Raw genomic sequence first — 20813 nt, forward strand, 5'->3', positions numbered from 1 at the left:
ACTGAAATGTAATTCCACCCCTGTGAGACATAGAAACTTACAATAATAATAATAATAATAATAATAATAATAATAATAATAATAATAATAATAATAATAATAATAATAGCTGGTATTAATATTGTAATAACACGATCAATGAAAGACCAGTTCACTCGTATCCTGCTGTACCTGTTAACGCTCTTTCCAGTTACACTGTGCTTGGTATTCCTCTGACGTCATCCGGTAAAAGATTCCATTCCCGTGCGGCAAACACAGAGAAAGAGTTGTTATATGCTGCAGTTCTATGGTGAGAAATGACGAACAGGTTTGATGTTTGAGCCCTTGTGTGTCTGACATGAACATTTGAGAAGCAGCCTAATGGAAATGCGAAGAAAGTTAAGATGTAGTAAGAACTCGACGGAGGAGAGACGAAGTATGATGGTTACGGCGAACATGGAGTCGCTACCACTCTAGTTCTAGGAATTAATGATGACACGTGATCATGTTTTCTTACATAGCATATATATGTACGTATATCTCATACATGCAATCTGTGGGTGCTGTAGCCTTAGGGACAATTGTGGCCTCACATCATTGAAAACAACATCACAATGGTTACAATGTAGCATTACAAGAGCTTCGATTAATTTGATTTTTAGGTTTTACTGGGATTATATGCTTATATTTATGTAAATTATTCAAAGCTGATAAAACATTTTAACATATCTGTAAGACATGGTGAGACGAAGTCATACTTTCACACTCCTACAGAATAGCGTATTCAAGGTTCGCGTTAGCAAAAGGAAATGAACACAGCGAACATTGTTCTATTGGACTGCATATCCACATGTGGCTGAGCGGCGTGACCACTCTCAAGGAGAATAATGGATAGAAAGAGTATTGCCTTAACGATTTGTGTCATATAAGAATTCGACGGCAATGTACAGAGAGCACATGTCGCAATGTATCTATACGCTGACGACATGGTCATATGGTCAAACAACAGAGATCTATAAAATGAAAGAGACACACTTGAAAACTATTTCAGTAAAACAGCCTAGGAAAAGAAAAGACAGTCCAGATGCTATTTAGAAAAGAACGAAGAATCGCGGCCAGTGAAAGACTACAGTGCTGAGAGGAAGACTTGCAGATTGTGAGCTTCTTTAAATATCTGGGCATCACACTGCAATCTTCGGCTACTTCTTCCAAACGTCATGTAAGAGAGAGAACATTGGCAGTCATTAGAAGTATATACGACATCATGGATCACACAGGACTATCATTAAACACGGCCATGACTTTATTTTTAAGTCATTCCAGTACTAACCTACGGGCAGGAACTTATTTGGGAACACCTAACAGTATCTGAACCCCGATCCATTGAGTGTTAATGCTAGATTTCCGTAAGCAACATTGGGAATCTCCAAATCGTCACCCTCAAGACTGGCATATCGTCGTTGCCGGTACAAAACCTCTTATGTAATAATATTTTTGGAGATATACTGACCCGCAGCACATAATTATGAAGAGCGAGAATGCCTTGACCACATTCACACAATATTGCACCTTAGATGACAGAACCTCACCGGCCAAAGTTCTAACCTAAAATATTTCACTTAGGAGGTTTTGTTCCGGCAGCGAAGATGTGTACTAGCTTCTGAGTAATTTTTACTGGAAGTTCTACGATTCTAAATGCAGCTTTCAGCTACAAAGCAGGGACGAGAGCTTTCTCAAATTAGAAAGAAGGAACGAGGCGTTATAGACCCAAAATTTTACTCGACGGATGCCATGCTCAACCGTAGCTGCTATGGAACAAACAATGATATAAGGAGTGCTGTAAATAAAGTGAGTTTCTCTCATCGGCTGGCCGGCAGGCGCAACCAGTTTATCTGCCTCCCGTTGACTCATTGCTTCCCGTTACAGAGCGCAGGAATACCCGCACTTCGCAGTTCAGGTCCGTGCTTAGAGCGTGTATTAAGTGTTGATCTGTCGCTCCAACAGTTCTCGAGTTGTGAAGTGTTACTTCGGGGTATAATTCTCATAATGCCTCCACATGTGTACACGGTAGAGGAAAGGATATTTATGCACGCTAATTATGTGAAAGCAGAGTCTTGAAGGGAAGTCGTTAGGCGATTTGTTACAAAGTTTCCAGATGTACGTCCTCCACATGGAGAGAGCGTGCGAAATTCGTAAGCAAATTGAGAGGAACTGGTTTTTTACCTGATAAGAAGCGAAGTGTTAAAACCCATGTACTTAACGAGCAAGAATAAATGAAATCGCAAAAAGATTAGAACATACGCCTAGAAAATCCCTTAGACTATTTTGACAAGAAGCCGGAGTTTCGAAGAGCTCACTATTGGCGGCTACGAAAATGCTGAAGTTGAAAACATACAAAGTGGCGCACGAAATGTCATACATCGGAAATGTTTAACAAAATGTGTAAACCAGGGCTCACAACCATGTCCTTATTTCATGCGTGATCCGACAGGCAGCGCCACATGTCGCGCATGCTTACCGGCTGCCAGTTATACAGCATGGCGGACAAAGGGAGATTGACGCGCGAACAGAAGGTGAAGATAGTGTTGTTTTATGCTGAAACAAGAGTGTAGCTCGGACTCAGGAAAGGTTTCGTGTTCATTTCCGTACTCGCTGGTCTCCTTGCCGACAGACGGTGTACAGACTGGCCAAGCAATTTGAAACAGAGGACAACATACTAGAGAGAAAACGGCCCCGCCTAAAGCCGGTCCGCTCACTAGAGAATGTTGCTGTTGTGAGAGCGGCTGTGGATCGGAGCCTCTCCAAATCCACCAGAACTGCATGTGTTCAGCTGGGCATCTGTCGTCGGTCAATTCAGAGAATACTGCAGTCTGACCTTGACGTGTTTCCATACAAAATGACAAATGTTCTGGACTTTCCGAATGAACATTTCGGGCCCCGTGTGATGTCCCATCGATATCACGAGCGTTTTCAGAGCGGCTCAATCTGGCCACCGCATAGCCCCGATCTGAACCCTGCGACTTCTCCCTGTGGAGATATTTGAAGGAGTAGATCTACCGCCATAAACCAGAAAATGTACAGCAATTGCAAGCAGCCATAGTGACTTTTTTCCGAGGGTTGAGTGAGGACTTGTATGGTAGAATGATCGCGAACATGCAAGTTCGTCCCGAAGCTGTTGTAACACCGAGAAGGTTCTATAAACAATTTCCATTGTATGACATTTCGTGCGCTACCCTGTACGTACATCTCCTGTCATAAGGTACGAGCTTATTTTAGTAATTCTTAATTTAAATTGTTATGTGATGTCCTTGTCGCTTTGCCGTGGAGCGGGGAGTGATGAGTCAACGGGCGGCAGAAAACTTGGACGCGCCTGCCGGCCAGCTGATCACAGAAACTCACTGTAGGTTGGCATTACATGACTTTTATAAAAAGCTATGTCCGGCTACGTAGCTATATGGTTAGCATGCTGGTCTTTGGTCACAGGAACCCTGGGTTCGAATCCCGGCAAGGTCGGGAATTTTAACCAAGCTTGCTTAATTCCTCTCTAACGGGAATTAGGTGTATATATAGTATTCATCATCATTTCATTCTCATCATGACGCACAGGTCACCTAGGGGCGTCAAATCAAATGACCTGCGTCAGGCCTCTCCGGAGACAACGCGCCATTATTTTCTTATCATAAGCTATGTAAACGGTAGGGCTATCACGATCCGTCAGAGCAGTGTGTCTCTGTGCTAACTTATGTAAAAAAAAAAAAAAAAACATGCGAACGCTACCACTTCAACAAATGCTCTAGATGGAAAACTCCCTTACGGACTATTGTAAAACTTAAACTAAAGTCAACTGCGGGATGCTTACTCACAATAGTTTATCGTAATGTTTGCATGGTCATTTGGCTACAATAAAGTTATTATGAAGAGTATTGTCAGATACGCGGTATTGCTCGCGCAGCAACGAAATTATTGCGTCATTGTATGAAACTGCTGATCCTGAATAAAAGTTTCGGACATCCAATTTATTGATATCAGTCGCAATTATAATTCGTTGAGCAGTACTGCAGAGAAGTAAATAGCACATCTTTGTACACTAAATGAGACTGTAATGGAGCAATTAATACGTAATGTATCAATATTATCTGCAATTAGCAACAGTAGCATGTGTCAATAAATAATTGAATTCAAACATTAATATGTGATGATTAGCAATGCACAGGAAACGGATATTGCATTACCTGGTTTTTAAATTGCGTAATGGGTATTCGATAAAGTAGATTTCGACATTGCTAATGTCATAGGCTAAATACACACAGTTCTAAAATATTATCGGAACATGTTTTCTAACGTCTGGAATGTAAACGTTAATTTGGCAGATGGGGTTCCAATGGTCGTACAACATACCTTAGCTACTCTACTCAGGGTATGTCAAATAGAAGTTATACTCCACCTGTAGGAGTAGCCATGCATTCAACTGTCATGTAACCCTTCAAAACAAAGTGAATAGCGGTGCGTCCGTGTGTCGTGGTGAGGTACACAGACCACTGCGGTCATCTGAGCTCGTTGTACGTAAATCAACACATTCCATGAGACATCTTAACGAGGCTGAAGTCGCAATGGCCGTCACTTTGATCCAGGAAGGATGGACTTTTCGTCGTGTTGCTGTGAATCTCAATGTCTCTCAGTCACTTAATCGCCGCTTGTGGAATCGCTACAATGAGACAGGCCAGTTCACAAGAAGGGTTGGACAAGGTCGTGGACGCATGACAACCCACAAGGATGACCTGACCATCAGTGCGTTGAGGCGTCGTTCAGCAACTGCCAGAGAACTGCAACAAAACCTCAGAAGGGTCACTGGAGACACGTTGTCTAACCAGACAGTAAGGAACAGGTTAAGAGAAGTGTCCGTACGACCCAGACGTCCTGTTCGAGTGCCCCGTTTAACGCAGCAACATCGCGCAGCTCGAACTTCTGTTTGCCCGTACCCACGTCAACTGGTAACTTCGCCAATGGAGACCTGTGTTGTTCACAGACGAGTCCAGATTTCCCCTGACAGCGTGATGACGTCAACGTGTATGGAGACGCCGTGGTGAGTAATACATGCCAAATGTTGTTCAGGAAGGCGACCGAATTGGACAAGGTTCTTTGATGGTGTGGGGTGGTATAAGTATTGACGGCCGTACGGATCTTGTCGTCGTCCGTGGTAATCTTACCGCTACGCGGTGCATTGAGCAGATACCGATACAGCATGTGTAGGTTGTTGCATATCGTTATGGCCCTGAATTCGTAGTCATGCACGACAGTGCCAGGGCTCATGTAGCGCACATCACCAGAGCTGTCTTGCGAGAACTGTACATTCAAGGGATGGAATGGCCTGCAGTGTGTCCCGACCTTAATCCCGTCGAGCATGTGTGGGATAGGCTTGACTGAAGTGTTCGTGGGCGTCCTTTTCCACCACAGACTCTCCAAGACCTCGAACAGGCTCTCATTGAAGAATGGGACCTGATACTGCAACGTGACCTCCGTCGACTTATACGGAGCATGCCACGTAGGTGCCAAGCTATGATAAATGCTCGTATAGGACATACACCATACTGAAGCTCACCAACTGTGATAAAAATCCACCCTGGAGAACTGTTATCATTTTTTTCACCCCTTATTGGACATTTTCGTTTGTGGTCTGAAAATGAACGTGAATCCATTGATGTTCTTTGTATAGATACCTTAACTGTGAAGAATAAAGGTTTAGTTGGTAATATACCTGGGTGTGAGGTATTGTTTTGTGGAGCATGGTATGCGTTCAAGAACATGTTCCCCTAATTTTTTGAACTGTGTATATACCAATTAAATTCATTTTGTATTATTATTTTATAGTATAATAACTTTCCTAATTAATTTAACTTACTATTCACTTTAATAATCAACACTGTTTTATAATACAACCGTATATCGTCGCTGTTACTGTTAAATCTCGTTTCTCCCAATGCTCTTCCTGTCTATTATTCTTCTTAAGACTGGTCACGCTTCCCAGCAACATACGGATATGCAGCAGAGGAAACTGAACCCTAAATACACTATACTGTAGGAGTGCGTAAAAATAATATGCAAAAATGCATTCCCAGAGTACGATAAGGTTCATTTTCCTTTACGGATAACCATAGGAAAATGAACAGAACGAACATAGTTCTGACGGACTAAATATACATATGAGGCTGGGAGCCGTGACCAGTCTTAAGTAAAATCATGGAAATTGGAAGTTACGATCATTGGGAGTCACCTCATTCCCAGGTGCGGCCTGTTTCACATATGCATTTGACCCATTTGTATGACCGGATTCCCTTCATGTTGCCAACCTCTATATACAGATGTGTTTCTGTGGTAGTTGGTGTGCCAAACGAACAATTCTCGAGCCGGAGAATGAATTAAACTGGTTCTTACATCACAACTACTCTTCGCTCACGACCTCATAGTGTTTTAGCATCGGTTTGTAAGACGTTCGGGCTTGTGGAAGAGTACTTTACCATTGAGAACTGCACTGTGATCCCATTTCTGTATCTGAAAATGTCTCAACAACAACTGAGTTGTTGTTAACATACTCTGTACGATATCGCCGGGACACAAGAGCTACTGAACCATATTACCGTAATTATGATGAAATGTCATTGGTTCACAACGGACATTACTAACTTGTACGCAAATCCTTAACGTTGTTCCCACATTGTAGAAATGCACATTTATTAGGTCATTTTTTGCCATTTAGTATTTTTAGTTCATTTTCTAAAATTATAAATAATTCATTGTTTATTTTATGGAATTCATACGCGAGTGGTAGTAACTTAGATATTATCGCAAGTTTGAGTTGGGGATGAATACGGAGATTTGATAATTTTCACTACGCTTTGTCAATCTGGGTAATAAGGAAACTTTGTTCACCACTTACTTCTTGGAAATGTCCACGTTCAGGGAGAAACACCTCCAAATATTGGAGAAGCCTTCCTTGTGAACAGTTGAGATTTTCTTCAGAAGATGCAGAGCAAAGTTCTCTGCGAAACGTACAGAATTTCACCTTATTTTCTTGACGTGGCAACAGCCCAAGAGCTTACAATAATAATCAATAACTTAAGTATAGGCTATACAAACTCGATATGTAAATTTATTGTAAAATTTATGTCATTTCTTAAAGTTTATGGATCATTTTACTGGATTTTTCCGTTGTTTTTTAGATCATCCTAAACATTTTTAGGTCATCAAAATTCCAGCCCTGCTAATCAGTGTGTTGATATTGTGAATGTAGCTTATGCGGAACGCTGTAAGAATTTACGTGTTAATCTCGAGGAAAAGTCCTCATTGGAGTATCACATTAACGAGTTTGTAAAATAATATTCTTATCGTTATCAGCGTATTTGAGGAGTTTAATAAAGATGTAAAGGAGAGTGTATATACACGTCCGGTGGGACCCCATTTAGTGTATGGTTCTACTGTATGGGATTCTCAGTAGAATTACTTGATTTGATAACTGGAAAAGTTCCTTTTGTTGTGAGTGATTTCAGGCAAACGAGGTGTGTTACGAAAATGTTGCACTTTTGGGTTGGGGAGATTGGGATCAACGAGATGACGTACTCAAGTAACTGGCATGACCCTGGCTGTCAGCTGAGAGATGGAATGGAATGTCATTAGAAAATGAATAAGCTTGAGTGGAAGTGGGGAGGATAACCATAAATTTTGAATTTAGGAGGAGTGACTGGGGCAAGAATCCGCTTAAAAGGATAGAAATTAGCTAATGGAATAATTTACCCATTTTAAAATTATTGCAAGAAGGATTAGGTAATCAGTTGATAGGGAACGTACCACCTGTGCGACAGGTCTACATGCAGGTCAGTGGTAAGACCGACTGATATCCACCTTTCTCGACCACTGGATAAGCACCTTGTTGGTAGAGTAATAGGAAGCAACGATGAATCTAAGCGATGCCTCACATCCTAATGTAATATACTTCACCTTGATACTAGATTTATATGTAATTCTAGTCATTGCGGAGACAAGTATGGGGATATTTCGTGCTATGTATTTTTTTTTTTTTTTTTTGCTAGTTGCTTTACGTCGCACCGACACAGATAGGTTTTATGGCGACGATGGGACAGGGACGGGCTAGGAGTGGGAAGGAAGCGGCCGTGGCCTTAATTAAGGTACAGCCCCAGCATTTGCCTGGTGTGAAAGTGGGAAACCACGGAAAACCATTTTCAGGGCTGCCGACAGTGGGGTTCGAACCTACCATCTCCCGAATACTGGATACTGGCCGCACTTAAACGACTGCAGCTATCGAGCTCGGTCTATGTATTATTCGTGTACGTAAGAGTTGTATAAATTGTCCCAGAGTTATTATGTTTGTTATTACTTATGACATATCAGATATGGAAGCAAATGATACTATCGCCCGAAAGCACACACCTAGATGACTCGCAAGCCACCTTTATCTTCATCCGAATACTTAAATTATATAAAATGTCGTGCAACATGACCGCAGTAAGATCGGTTCCCGGCAGAACTTTCAGCTCAACCCGTAGCCGCCAAAGCGGTTCTTCAGGAACACCAAATTACTCCGCAACAATCCTCACCATCGAGTAAAGACATCAAGGCCTAAGGCAACGTGGATGAGAGGCGCACGAAGAAGTTCACTTCGTCTCTACCGACAACTCAACGAGAAGAATGGACATCATAGGCATCAATAAGAAAGGGAATAAAGCGATGGTGTTAGATCCTACCATTCGCTTCGAGAGGGAACTTCAACAAGCTCAGGATGTTAATATGGAAAAACAAACAATTTATACACCATGTCTGCCATATCTATCAGCCGAATATAATATTCCTCTTGGTCAATGTGTTGTCAGAGGCGTCCGGTTTGAAACCAGAGGTACCCTGCCGAAGAACACAGCCACAATACTTCAAGTTTTAAAAATCATTTTTAGGACATAGAGAAAATCTTATTACAGATCATAACAGATTCTTTGCATATTACACAGTTGCATTTATATTTGAAATGGTGATCTCCTTACGATGAATTTTCCAGAAAAGTATTATTCCATTATTTAATTACACAGTGTAAGTTATGTATTCCGGACCTTTATGGTTACCCTCATAGTAGGACGGATGATTTATTTCTTAATGCATCTTATTACAGTATATGAATAGTATCACTTTGAGACAGTGACTGCCACATAATTATTTGAGTCATGATCCCAGTGGCGAGAACATAGTAGTGGAGAGTATGAGCCACGTACGGGAGACGCATTTCTAATGAATTAACTCATTTGTTAAATATCTGTGATTGTGTCACTGTCCAAAAACTGGCTGGAAAGAGCGAACTAATCTTATTTGTTTCACGTTTATGAGACATGCTGATTGATTAAAAACACAAATTAAGTTATGGCTGACAGTGGCGTTCGTACACACACCGAGGCTTAATCAGCTGAAGCAGATAACTGTCGCGAATCACTGTATTATTTTCGCAGTAGGTGATCGATGTACCTGGAGATATTTACGATGTAAGCCACAACTTGTTGTTTATAGACACTTGCTATTTGTTAAAACTCGTACGAGAATCAAATTCATGAGGAAATTGAGACAAAATTGTGCTGTTTATCATTAATACAGTATTATTCAAGGTTCTCTCTGAGGCTCGTACAGTTTGACGTTAACATCTTGGCTTCACATTTTTATAGACTTTCCTTTGTTGGATTGCAAGGTGAGTAACGTTATTAAAATGACATCTCTAGTTACGTACTTCGCACCTCTCAGGTAGTGAGAGACAGCCTCGCTTGAAGCAGACCCTTGTAGTCAATTACTTCGTCTTACTCCCGTAATTGCATTCATAACAGGAGAATACACCATCACTTTGAACTTCGAGCGATTCGTTAATAATTTTTTATGTTGAATCAGCCAGGGATTACGTCACTTGTTAAATGCTGTACAATAAATTATTCCACAATTTTGCGGTCTTCTGTGCTTAAAAGTTACTGCGAGTACATTCATTAACGTTCGTTTAATGCACTTTGTCTGCTTTGTATCAATTATTTATTAATAACTACACTTAAAACGAGTGATGCACTTATTCATATCTAGCAGTATTACTGGCAATTAGCGATGACGATCATTGCATTGTTCCATTGAGTTCCATTTAGCATATTAACACATAATTTATCACATTATATATATTATCTCTTACAAGAAAAGAACAAGTCAACTGTAAATCCTTTCACAATGCCATATAAACCCTTATGTATGAGATACAGTTACATTAAGAGAGATACAGTACTTCAGAAACACACCATCCGTGCTCAAGGTTATGCAATCGAATCCCAGCCTAATCTGTCCACATTTCATTGCTCTAATATGAAACTGTCTTCTGTCAGCAGAATTTCTGCAAAGTTAAAGGACATATTTTCTGTGCTACACTCGGATATCTAGCGCTTAAGTTATGATTTTTTAGACATTGTATTTAATCCCTATAGACCGCGCGAAAAACAACCTCTTCAATGTGTACATGTGTGTCATATAGCTTTAACGTGCTAATTCCAAGCTGGTTCAGAAAGGTAATGGGTTGAACACCGACATCCTGTAATGGAAATATGAATGGAATGACTTGATTCAACAGTAAGTAAATATAGGTAAAGCATTACGTCAGATCACTGTGTAAACGTGAAAATAAGGCACATAATAAATTACTAGGATCAATGGCTCTTAAAGGTAGGTTAGAACGTGTGGAAAGTGGAAATTTTTAACTTTTTATCCCTAGTAAAAGAAATAATTTTCTTCGATTGCTCCTCGCAGTACATCACAGAGCCTGAGTACAAGCCAATGAAAAACAAACCGTTTTTAAACTTTAGAGTACCGGGGCGAGTTGGGCATGTCGTTAGGGGCGCGCACTTGTGAGCTTGCATCCGGGAGATAGCGGGTTCGAACCCCACTGTCGGCAGCCCTGAAGATGGTTTTCCATTTTCACACCAGGCAAATGCTGGGGCTGTACCTTAATTAAGGCCACGGCCGCTTCTCCACCACTCCTAGCTCTTTCCTATCCCACCACTATCTGCCAGATGCAAGATCACAGTTGCTCGCCCCTAAAATCACGGCCAACTGGCTCGGTACGTAACTATCCGTGGCGTAACAAGGCTTAAGGGGTCCGTAAATTTCCCTAGAAAAAGTAAATAAATGAATAAATAACTTCATCCCTAAGGTGACATGGCGATGTCTTTGTAGAATGAGCCGAAAAAGTGATTTATTTATTTATTTATTTATTTATTTATTTATTTATTTATTTATTTATTTATTTATTTATTTATTTATTTATTTATTTATTTATTTATTTATTTATTTACAAGTTGCTTTACTTCACACCAACAGAGATAGGTCTTATGCGATGCGACAGGAAAGGGCTGCGAGTGGGAAGAAAGCGGCCATGGTCTTAATTAAGGTACAGCCCCAACATTTGCCTGGTGTAAAACGTAAAACCACGGAAAACCATCTTCAGGGCTGCCAACAGTGGGGTCCGAACTCGGTATTTCTTTATTTATTTATTCTCCAGATCTACATAATATGTATATAATCCATTTATGTGGAGAAAAAATAACAAATCTTACCTAAACCAGCTCACAAGGAAAAGAAAAATACTGTCACCTGGTAATCAAACAGAGAAAAAAAAATATTGATAGTCTGTTGTCCGTGGCAGAAAAGTAGTCTGGGAGTATAATAATCAGAAATTAAAACAATAACGCATTGCTGCATATAGATATTAAACAAAAACATATTGATATGTAGAGTGCGAACTAAACCCATGATACATTGCTGTGGAAAGTGTCTACACAATGACATATTGCTATGTAGGATACAATAGTGTAAGCAGACGGTGTCTGATCATTAAACACGCGGCATGTCTCTTCCGGCCTGGTACATTACTCAGCACAATCTTTTCTGAACACTGACCTTCCTGTATTTTTACTACGTTGCAATCCCAGCTACCCCTTGTAACCTCCATTGCCGTGTCCTTGAACACTCATTCTCCTCCCGTTACATTGTTACCTCCACTAACGTGTCGCTGTGCACTTTTTCTCCTTACGTTTCATTACTATTGTCCGATCTTGAATTCCACTGCCTCGCTACGCTTGTTTTCTTTTATCCATACACACTTCACCTCTTACTAATTTAATACTTGATCACTCTTATTTCAACTGCAAATAACACACATCCTCCACTGTTCCCTTTAGCTTCAACAATTTACTTGCTACTACTGCTTGTTTTTTTACTTCTTGTCCTTACACCTACGTCCAGGTTACTCGTCTTCTCCCACATTTCTTTCAGGCTCAAGCTCCTCCCTTTTACCAAGCCACCTCGTGCTTCTGACTTCTCCCTTTCACTCCGTTTATGTGCACTCGTGACGTCTTGTGGTTCCTTCCCCCCATTCACTCCGTGTTTCTTCCTTTCGTCTCTGGCACCGAACTCCGACCTCAGCTCCTCAATCCTCGCCTTGGGCTCCCTCCTCATCTCTTCAACGATAACCTGCATGGCCTCCTCTACTGTGAAGTCTCCTTCTCGTTGCGAGCTCTTATCTAATGCTCTATTTTCCTTGGTTTTTCCTTTGTTTCCATGCCCGTCTTCAAGAACTATACTATCTGTAGTTCGCATTTCCTCCATCCTCTTCCCCATTACCACTTCCTTCTCTTTCTGCTCCATTTCACGTAATTTCGTTACTGTCCAATATTTGGTCCATTGACCATTGGTTACCACTAATAATTGACCGTTGATGTAGGCTCTTAACCCTTGCAATCGAGCCCGGACCAAATGTCTTTTCAGGGTGTTTATATTCTTGATCCCATCTCTTCCCATATCTCTTTTAATCCGAATTGTTGCTCCCTGTATATTATCCGCTCCTCTTAACACTATTTCCGCCATCAGGGTGGAAAACAACTTCACTTTTATCGGTCTGTTGCCCCGTGCTTTACCTACCCTTCCCACATCGTCAATGTCAGCTTCGCTGAAATTGATTTTCATCATTTTTTGGATGACTTCCACCACTTTGTATATAGTCAGTACTTTGTCCTCACTTTTTTCTTCCGGCACCCCATAGATGAGTAAACATTTATTCCTGCTTTCTTGATTACCATCTTCTACTACTGACTTCAACTTTACCATCTCTTCCTCCATCTTCCTTATCTTCGTCTTGAGTGATGTAATTTCTCTCTCGTTGGTTTCCACTTTGGTCATTGTTTCCTCCGTTTTTACTTGTATCCATCGCCTTATATTTTCAAGTTCTTTCACTTGTTCCTTCATCACATTTTTAATCTGTTCAAACGGACAGACCTCTTCTACAACTTCTTTGACCACTTTTCTTATAACCTCCACGTCTTCCCAGTTCATGTTGCCACTGTGAGTCGGACCGGGATTTGCTTCCACACCCCCTATAATTAACAGTACCATAATCACCGCTGCCACCAGTATTGACTCACCCATAATTCTCGTTTCCACTTTACCTCCTTCACTCCAGGCTGTTTCCATCTTCCATCTTCCCTGCCATCTTCCAATAACCACCCGATATTGGTCCACACCAATCATCTTCCTCTTCCTTCCCGTCTTTCTTCCCACTCGCCGCACACACTGCGCTCCCGCTCTACCGTCACTGTCAGCTCCGAACGTCTGCTTCCGTCCGCTGCTTAGGTAAGACTGGGGTCCGAACTCACTATCTCCGGAATGGAAGCTCACAGCTGCTCTCCCCTAACCGCATGGCCGAGTTTAGTTTACAGTGTGAATGTAGAGTAATTAGTCCGCCTCTGTGGTGTAGTGGTCAGCTGCCACTCCTGGAGGCCCGGGTTCTATTCCCGAGTCTGCCAAGAAATTTTAAAAGTGGTACAAAGACCAGAAGGTGTTCCACTCAGCCTCGGGAGGTCAACTGAGTAGGTGGGTGGTCGATTCCCACCTCAGCCATCCTCGAAGTGAATTTCCGTGGATAACCCTTCTTCTCCTCCTAGCAAATGCCGGGACGGTACCTAACTTAAAGCCACGGCCACTTCCTTCAGTCTTTCTCATTCCACACAAGGCCCCTGTTCAGCACAGCTGATGAGGCAGCCTGGGGGAGGTACTGGCCCTCCTTCCCAGTTGTATCCACAACCGAATATCTCACGCTTCAAGACACTGCACTTGAGGGGGTAGAGGTGGAATTCTTCGCTGAGTCCGAGGAATCTACCCTGGAGGGTAAATTGATTAAAAATATTAACTTAGTGCCAATAAAATTATTGTGAATTTTACCACTTCTTTCCCCGGCCGGATCGGCGATTTTTACTTTAATTGGTCAATGGCAATGGCTTGAAGACTGAGTGTGTACGCTGTCTCCGGAATTTGAATTCATCTTATGTAGGGCCCCATACTCACGGCCGTGCAGGTCGCCTATCAGGCGTCAACTCGGAAGCTCTACATCACACCTCTCCGGAGGCCACACGCCATTTTTATTCCAACACTGGGAGAAATTTAAATTTTGTGGACATACCAGTACCCTTAACGATATTTGAATGCATATTCATAGTTATATTTTCTTATTGTCGTTATTTAAGGTACCTGAATATATCTTCCTGATTATACGAAATTTTCATCTGCGATTAAATGAAATATCTCTTTCAATATTTATGTCTTAAAGATAGTTCTTGTTGAATTACGTCTTCATTATCGTCTTCATTATGACAACGTCGGGAATTCGCAGGAATGTATGTTTTCTACCCAGTAATTAATATACATAGAACATTCGAAACCTGATGTATAAAATAATCAGAATTCTATAACGAGTGATTTGGCTTTAAAATGATAAAATTACTATTATATTTTCCTGCGGTTACATAATTACGAGATGTCAAGGAACACCTTTTACGCATACGAAGACTAATTTACACTGTGATGATGACAATGTATGACCTGGGTACCTGAGCCTAATAAACTACAACGTGCCCGTTGCTGGTCCAAATCCACACAGGTAGTGCCCCAGGGATGAACTATACACCACTAACGACCCTCGTGGTAGCTCAACACGGTGCAATTTAATTGCCATATTTCTCAACTTCTCTTGTTAGCGTACCTTCTCTGTCATGACTTCGCCACGCCTGAAGCGTATGATATCTCTGCCATGTAAACCAATATAGGCACAAACAGGAGCTCTTACTAGTTGACAGCAATTATATTTCAAGCCTTAAGGCTGATAATCGGCACAGTGCATAATATACAGTGCATTTGTAATGTAATGTGAGGAGGTATTATAAGAACTGCAGCAGATTCTTACCTGAATATTATTTTTCTATTAAAATATATTCTTGAAATGGGTACAAGTTGTGGGAAATAAAACTAAAACAATTAATTCCGCTTTATGTGTTCTCGAAAGGTACCAGCACAATTGTACCGATGCGGTGATTTTGGAGAAAGTTTTCCCATGAATTGGCTAACAAGAATGTTAAAATTAAGTTTTCGTAAATAGTTCGTAACAAATTATTCCAACACTTGAAGTATCTCGGCATTGTACATGATCACAGCTGGAACAATGCTGTTGAAATCTTGTCTCGGATTGAACAGGCAAGGACTGCATTCAACAGAATGATCAAATTTCTTTGTAACAGGGACTTCACGATCAATCTCCTTCTTCGTTTACTTCGGTATTATTTATTTTATTTATTTATTTATTTATTTATTTATTTATTTATTTATTTATTTATTTATTTATTTATTTATTTATTTATTTATTTATTTATTTATTTATTTATTTATTTATTTATTTATTTATTAGTGCCTTTTTTATAGTGGCAGAGTTAGGGCTCGAGGCCCTCTCTTACACTTAACCACATTCTACTAAAAATCTTCAATAAAATACTAAGATACTTAATATAGTTCAAGCTACAACAATCAATAGAAATGAAAAATTAAATAAATTACTAACTAAATGAATATTAAAACTAATTGATATTTAAAACTCTTCAAAATGACATCCTCAGGCATGCACACATTCATATTTCAACCATTCAGTCAGATGTCCTCAGCAGGTAGTCTCGGCAGGGGACCTTAAATCTTGACAAAGAGCTAGTTTCTCTGACCTGAGCTGGCAGGGAGTTCCATAGTCTGGCACCAGTCACCACAAATGATCTATTAATTTTATTTGTGCGGTGCACTGGAATAGAAAGAAAATATCTCGAACGTGTATTTAAGTTGTGAAATGATGATAGAAAGGTGAATTTGGAAGAAATATACAGTGGCTGATTTTCAGCTAATACTCTAAACACCATCGTTAACATGTGTAACTGCCGACGTTTATCAGACTTCAGTCATGAGAGAGCCTGATAGTATTAGTCCAGTCAAGTTAAACATGAAAAGGGGGTCGTGCTTGCAAAAGGTCCGGTCGTTCTGAATTTTTTACATGTTGTTAGGAACTAAACCAACATTAAAAACACAGATTTGCAATTTCAAAAGTGCTGTGCGAGTGGCGGTGTACCCAAAAAACCATGACATTTTCGGACTTTTTTCGGGTTTTGCTCAATATCTCAGTGAAGGAGGGAGTCCAACCGGTACAGTTACTCTATGTACTTTTAAAGTAGACTAAATGTGCTACAATTTGAGACCAGGGCGAGCTGTATAAAGCCATTGGTTTCCAGGATACGGTTCATAAAACAAAGGCAACTTTTTCCAAAAAGTGATTTTTTTCGAAGTGGTCAATTATTTTGTGAAATATTCTAAAATACGCATCCCATGTCAAATATTATATGAAATGAAGTTGTAGTAAATTTAATTACTATAGCTTTTATTTGAGATCAGAGTGGTATCTGTAGGCCCAGCCATTCTCTCAAAAAACGGCAAATAACCAAAAACAGTCATAAGTGGATTTTGGGGGGAAATGCAAATAAACTGTTCTCACGTCTTTTTATGGTTCTACGGTTTTTTTATTGGAACCTTCATTTGTACACTGTCCACAAGATGCTCCCTTTTGTCCACGCAGCTGGACAAGATCGGATGGATAAAAGTGAATACGACATGTTCACAAAAGGATCATTCACCATTCGTCGGTCTGACAAGTTTTGGTCTGGGTTGTAGTCAGACTTAACAACTGAACAGAAGCTGACGCGATCCATGAAGACAGTGTGCTGGCAAGGTGGATCCTACTGGGGAGCATCATGTAGACATGAGACCCTCTAGAATCGTTCGAGATAACAGTGATGTGGAAAAACTCAGAAACGGGTTTGCTCTCCACCCTTCATTTCCCAAAACTGACAGTTTGCTTTCTATCAGTAGTGGTTTTCTGACAGGTCCTGAGGATTTAAAGGATGACTTCAAGTATGAGTTGGAACCGTCCCCGATGTCTCTGTTCGATGCGCAAGGACACAAAATCCACCCTGTACTATGCCTTCACTCCTCTTTCCAGACACACGCCGATAGATGCCAGCACTCACGTCGTTTTGGATGGTGGCTACCTCTTGCGGCATTGGAAGAGCACAGTTCGAGCACTTTTGGCGCGTAATACCACCTACGTCCGTAACCACTTTAGGAAGAACGCCTCCATCGTTTCTGACGGCTACCCCGAAGATGCTACAAAAAAACGCACCAAAACAGCGGAACGACTCCGGCGCAACCCAGCTCATTCCAGCTACGAACTGACGTTCGATTAATCCACAGTAATTCAAATGCTCAAGAACATGCATTTGGCAATGAGAACAACAAGAGACGCCTAATTTCTTTGTGACGCCTTTCAGAAGGAGGGAGTAGAAGTGGCTGTTGCCGAAGAAGATACGGATCGAGAGATCATCATGACGGCGCTTTCGAAAAGAGCAGTAGCCGATCGGGGCGTCATAGTTGGAGAAGACGTCGACCTGCTCGTTCTTCTCAACGGTTTAGGCGCTGAAGAAAAAACGTCTACCTTCAGAAGAGCACGAAGGGCGAAGCTGGTTGCTGTCACTATTCTACGACCTCCTACAACCACCAGGACTCCCAGCGATCACCAGGGACGGTACTATTCACCCACGCGTTTACCGGGTGCGATACCCCCTCAGCACCATTTGGCCAAAGAAAGACCAAAATCACAACACTCCTGAGCAAGAGTGAACCACTTGCTGAGAACGTGGAAGTCTTCCTTCGGCCAGACTCCACCCCACAAGTCATGAGAGAAGCAGGCATCAAGTGCTTTTTGGCTCTATATGGGGGTGACATCGCGAGGGATACTTTGGATTTCCTGAGGTATAAGACGTTTGTCACTTCAACGAGCAGAAAGGTTGGGATACAATGCTAAGTCCTCTGCCAGTCATGCGGTGGCAAATTGTGCATTAACTTTCCGGATGTGGAGCTGAAATGCTCGGACGATGAAGATGACCCGACTACAGATTGGGCGCCTCTCCCAGCGTCCATCACAGCCATCGAGACACCATCTTCGTGCGAGCCCAAGCCCGGCCCATCTAAGAGAAAAGAAAGGCATGATTTGGCAACCAAAATACAATACCTACATGATTTATATTAGTTTTCTTTTTTGTGTAAAAGTAATTTGTTATTATAGTAGGTACCATGATGTTTGTACAAGCATTTTAGTATGTAGGAATATAAAACAATGTTTGACGATGACGTAATTCCCGATAGGTATATTACTTTCCTTTTTTCATCAACAAATTTTTTAACAATAAAAAATTTAACTGTTTGATAAACAAAACAATAAAAAGACCTGAGAACAGTTTATTTGAATTTCTCCCCAAAACCCACTTATGACTGTTTTTGGTTATATGCCATTTTTAGAGAACCGTTGGGCCTATAGGTACCAATTTGGTCTCAAATGAAAGCTAATTAAATTTTCTACAACTTCATGTCGTATAATATTTGACGTGGGAGGCGTATTTTAGAAGATAATTCACAAAATAAGTGAACATTCTGAAAATATTTCACTGTTTGGAAAAGTTGCCTATTTTCGAGGAACTGTATCATGGGAACCAGCGGCTGTATGGAGCTACCTCTGGTCTCAAATTGTAGAAAATTTAGTCTACTTTAAAAGTATATGGAGTGACGATACCGCTCAAACCCTTCCTTCACTGAGATATTGAGCAAATATTTTTTAAAGTCCGAAACTTTCATGTTTTTTGGGGGGGTACACTGCCGCTCGCACAACACTTTGGAAATCAAATCTGGTCTTTTAATATTGGTTTAAGTACTAACAACATATAAACAATTCAGAACGACCGGACCTTTTGCAAGCACGGATATACATCTTGACTGGATCGCAGACAGGAATTCAGTGCTCGTTGAAGTTTAAGTGTCTTGCTTTATGGTGCCGAAACTTGGACCCCAACAGAGAATACCACCAAAAACTTCGATACTTCGAGATATGGTGCTACCGACGCTTGGTCAGAATATCATGGATTGACAGAATACGTATTTAACACTGAAGTAGTCTAACGCATGAACAAAGAGAGAGAGGTCATGCACGACATCGAAAAGAAGAAACTTGAGTATTTTGGCCACATCATTCGAAATGATAACTATAGACACCTTCGGCTTAACTTTTAGGGTAAAATTTAAGGAAGGAGAAGAAGGGGAAGAAGGAGAATGGTATGGGCTGAGTACCCCCACTCTTTTCTCAGTTGCTGAAAAGAAAAAACAGATCGATCTGATGACAACCGACATCTAATGAGGATATGGTACAAGAAGAAGAAGAAGAAGAAGAATTAATAAAAATGAGATGGTGACTGTTTGTTTGTTTGTTTGTTTGTTTGTTCCGGATAGGTTATAAAACTACTGGACTGACTGAACTAAAATTTGGTAAGGTGATAGCTTGAAATATCGAGTTATGCACGGGATAGTTTTGATTTTGATATATCTCACTGTTTCGAACTAGTGGAGAATTATACAGGGGCAGGTCCAAAATTTGGGCAAATTCTCCCTACATCAAGTAAAATAACGGGTAAACGGTTGGCCCTATCAAAAAATGAAGCTCACCATGTGGCCTTGAAATTAAATTGTTCTACAAAAAACGTCGTATGCATTTTAGTTGTAACTCTAACCGCCTGGATTCGTTCAGAAAGTGAATTCGGAAAGTTGTGCAAGTACGTCGAATCCAGGTTAAGCGAATAGTTATTAAAAAAATATTAAATGGCATATGGCTTTTAGTGCCGGGAGTGTCTGAGGACATGTTCGGCTCGCCAGGTGCAGGTTTTTCGATTTGACTCTTGTAGGCGATCTGCGCGTCGTGATGAGGATGAAATTGGTGATGAAGACGACATGTACACCCTGCCCCCATGTCAGAAAAATTAACCAATGATGGTTAAAATTCCCGACCGTGCCGGGAATCGAACCCGGGACCCCTGTGTCCAAAGGCCAGCACGCTAAACATTTAGCCATGGAGCCGGAAAGCCAATCGTTGAGGATTTGATAGCACAATTCCACCAAATTGCGAGGATGTTGATCGCGGTGTTTTGCCCGCTGTTCCAATATGTCTGACAGATTTTCAACGGGGTTCAAGTCAGGTGATTTTGCAGGCCAGTCGAGATATAATAGTGTGGGGGTGTCATAAAACAAGACACATATGCGTCCAGCCGTTGAATGTTGGTGTCGTCATGCGATTTTTTCAGCATAGGCCAATAAATCTTCATGTTACATACCTAAGTTGGTCAAAGAGCTGAGAAACGCGGTGAATTCTTGTGCCTTGTCTGGTTTCTCTGATTGCTAGTCAAACCACCCAGGGCAGAAGTTTCTTTTTGTTCTCCTCCCTCGGCTGTATCAAGTCTCAGTATGACGAGCTCCAAATAGTAAATACAAAACAGATGTGATGTCGAACAGAACTGATCACGAGTACTTGG

This window comes from Anabrus simplex, chromosome 7, assembly GCF_040414725.1.
Source record: "Anabrus simplex isolate iqAnaSimp1 chromosome 7, ASM4041472v1, whole genome shotgun sequence".
Taxonomy (NCBI): Eukaryota; Metazoa; Arthropoda; class Insecta; order Orthoptera; family Tettigoniidae; genus Anabrus; species Anabrus simplex.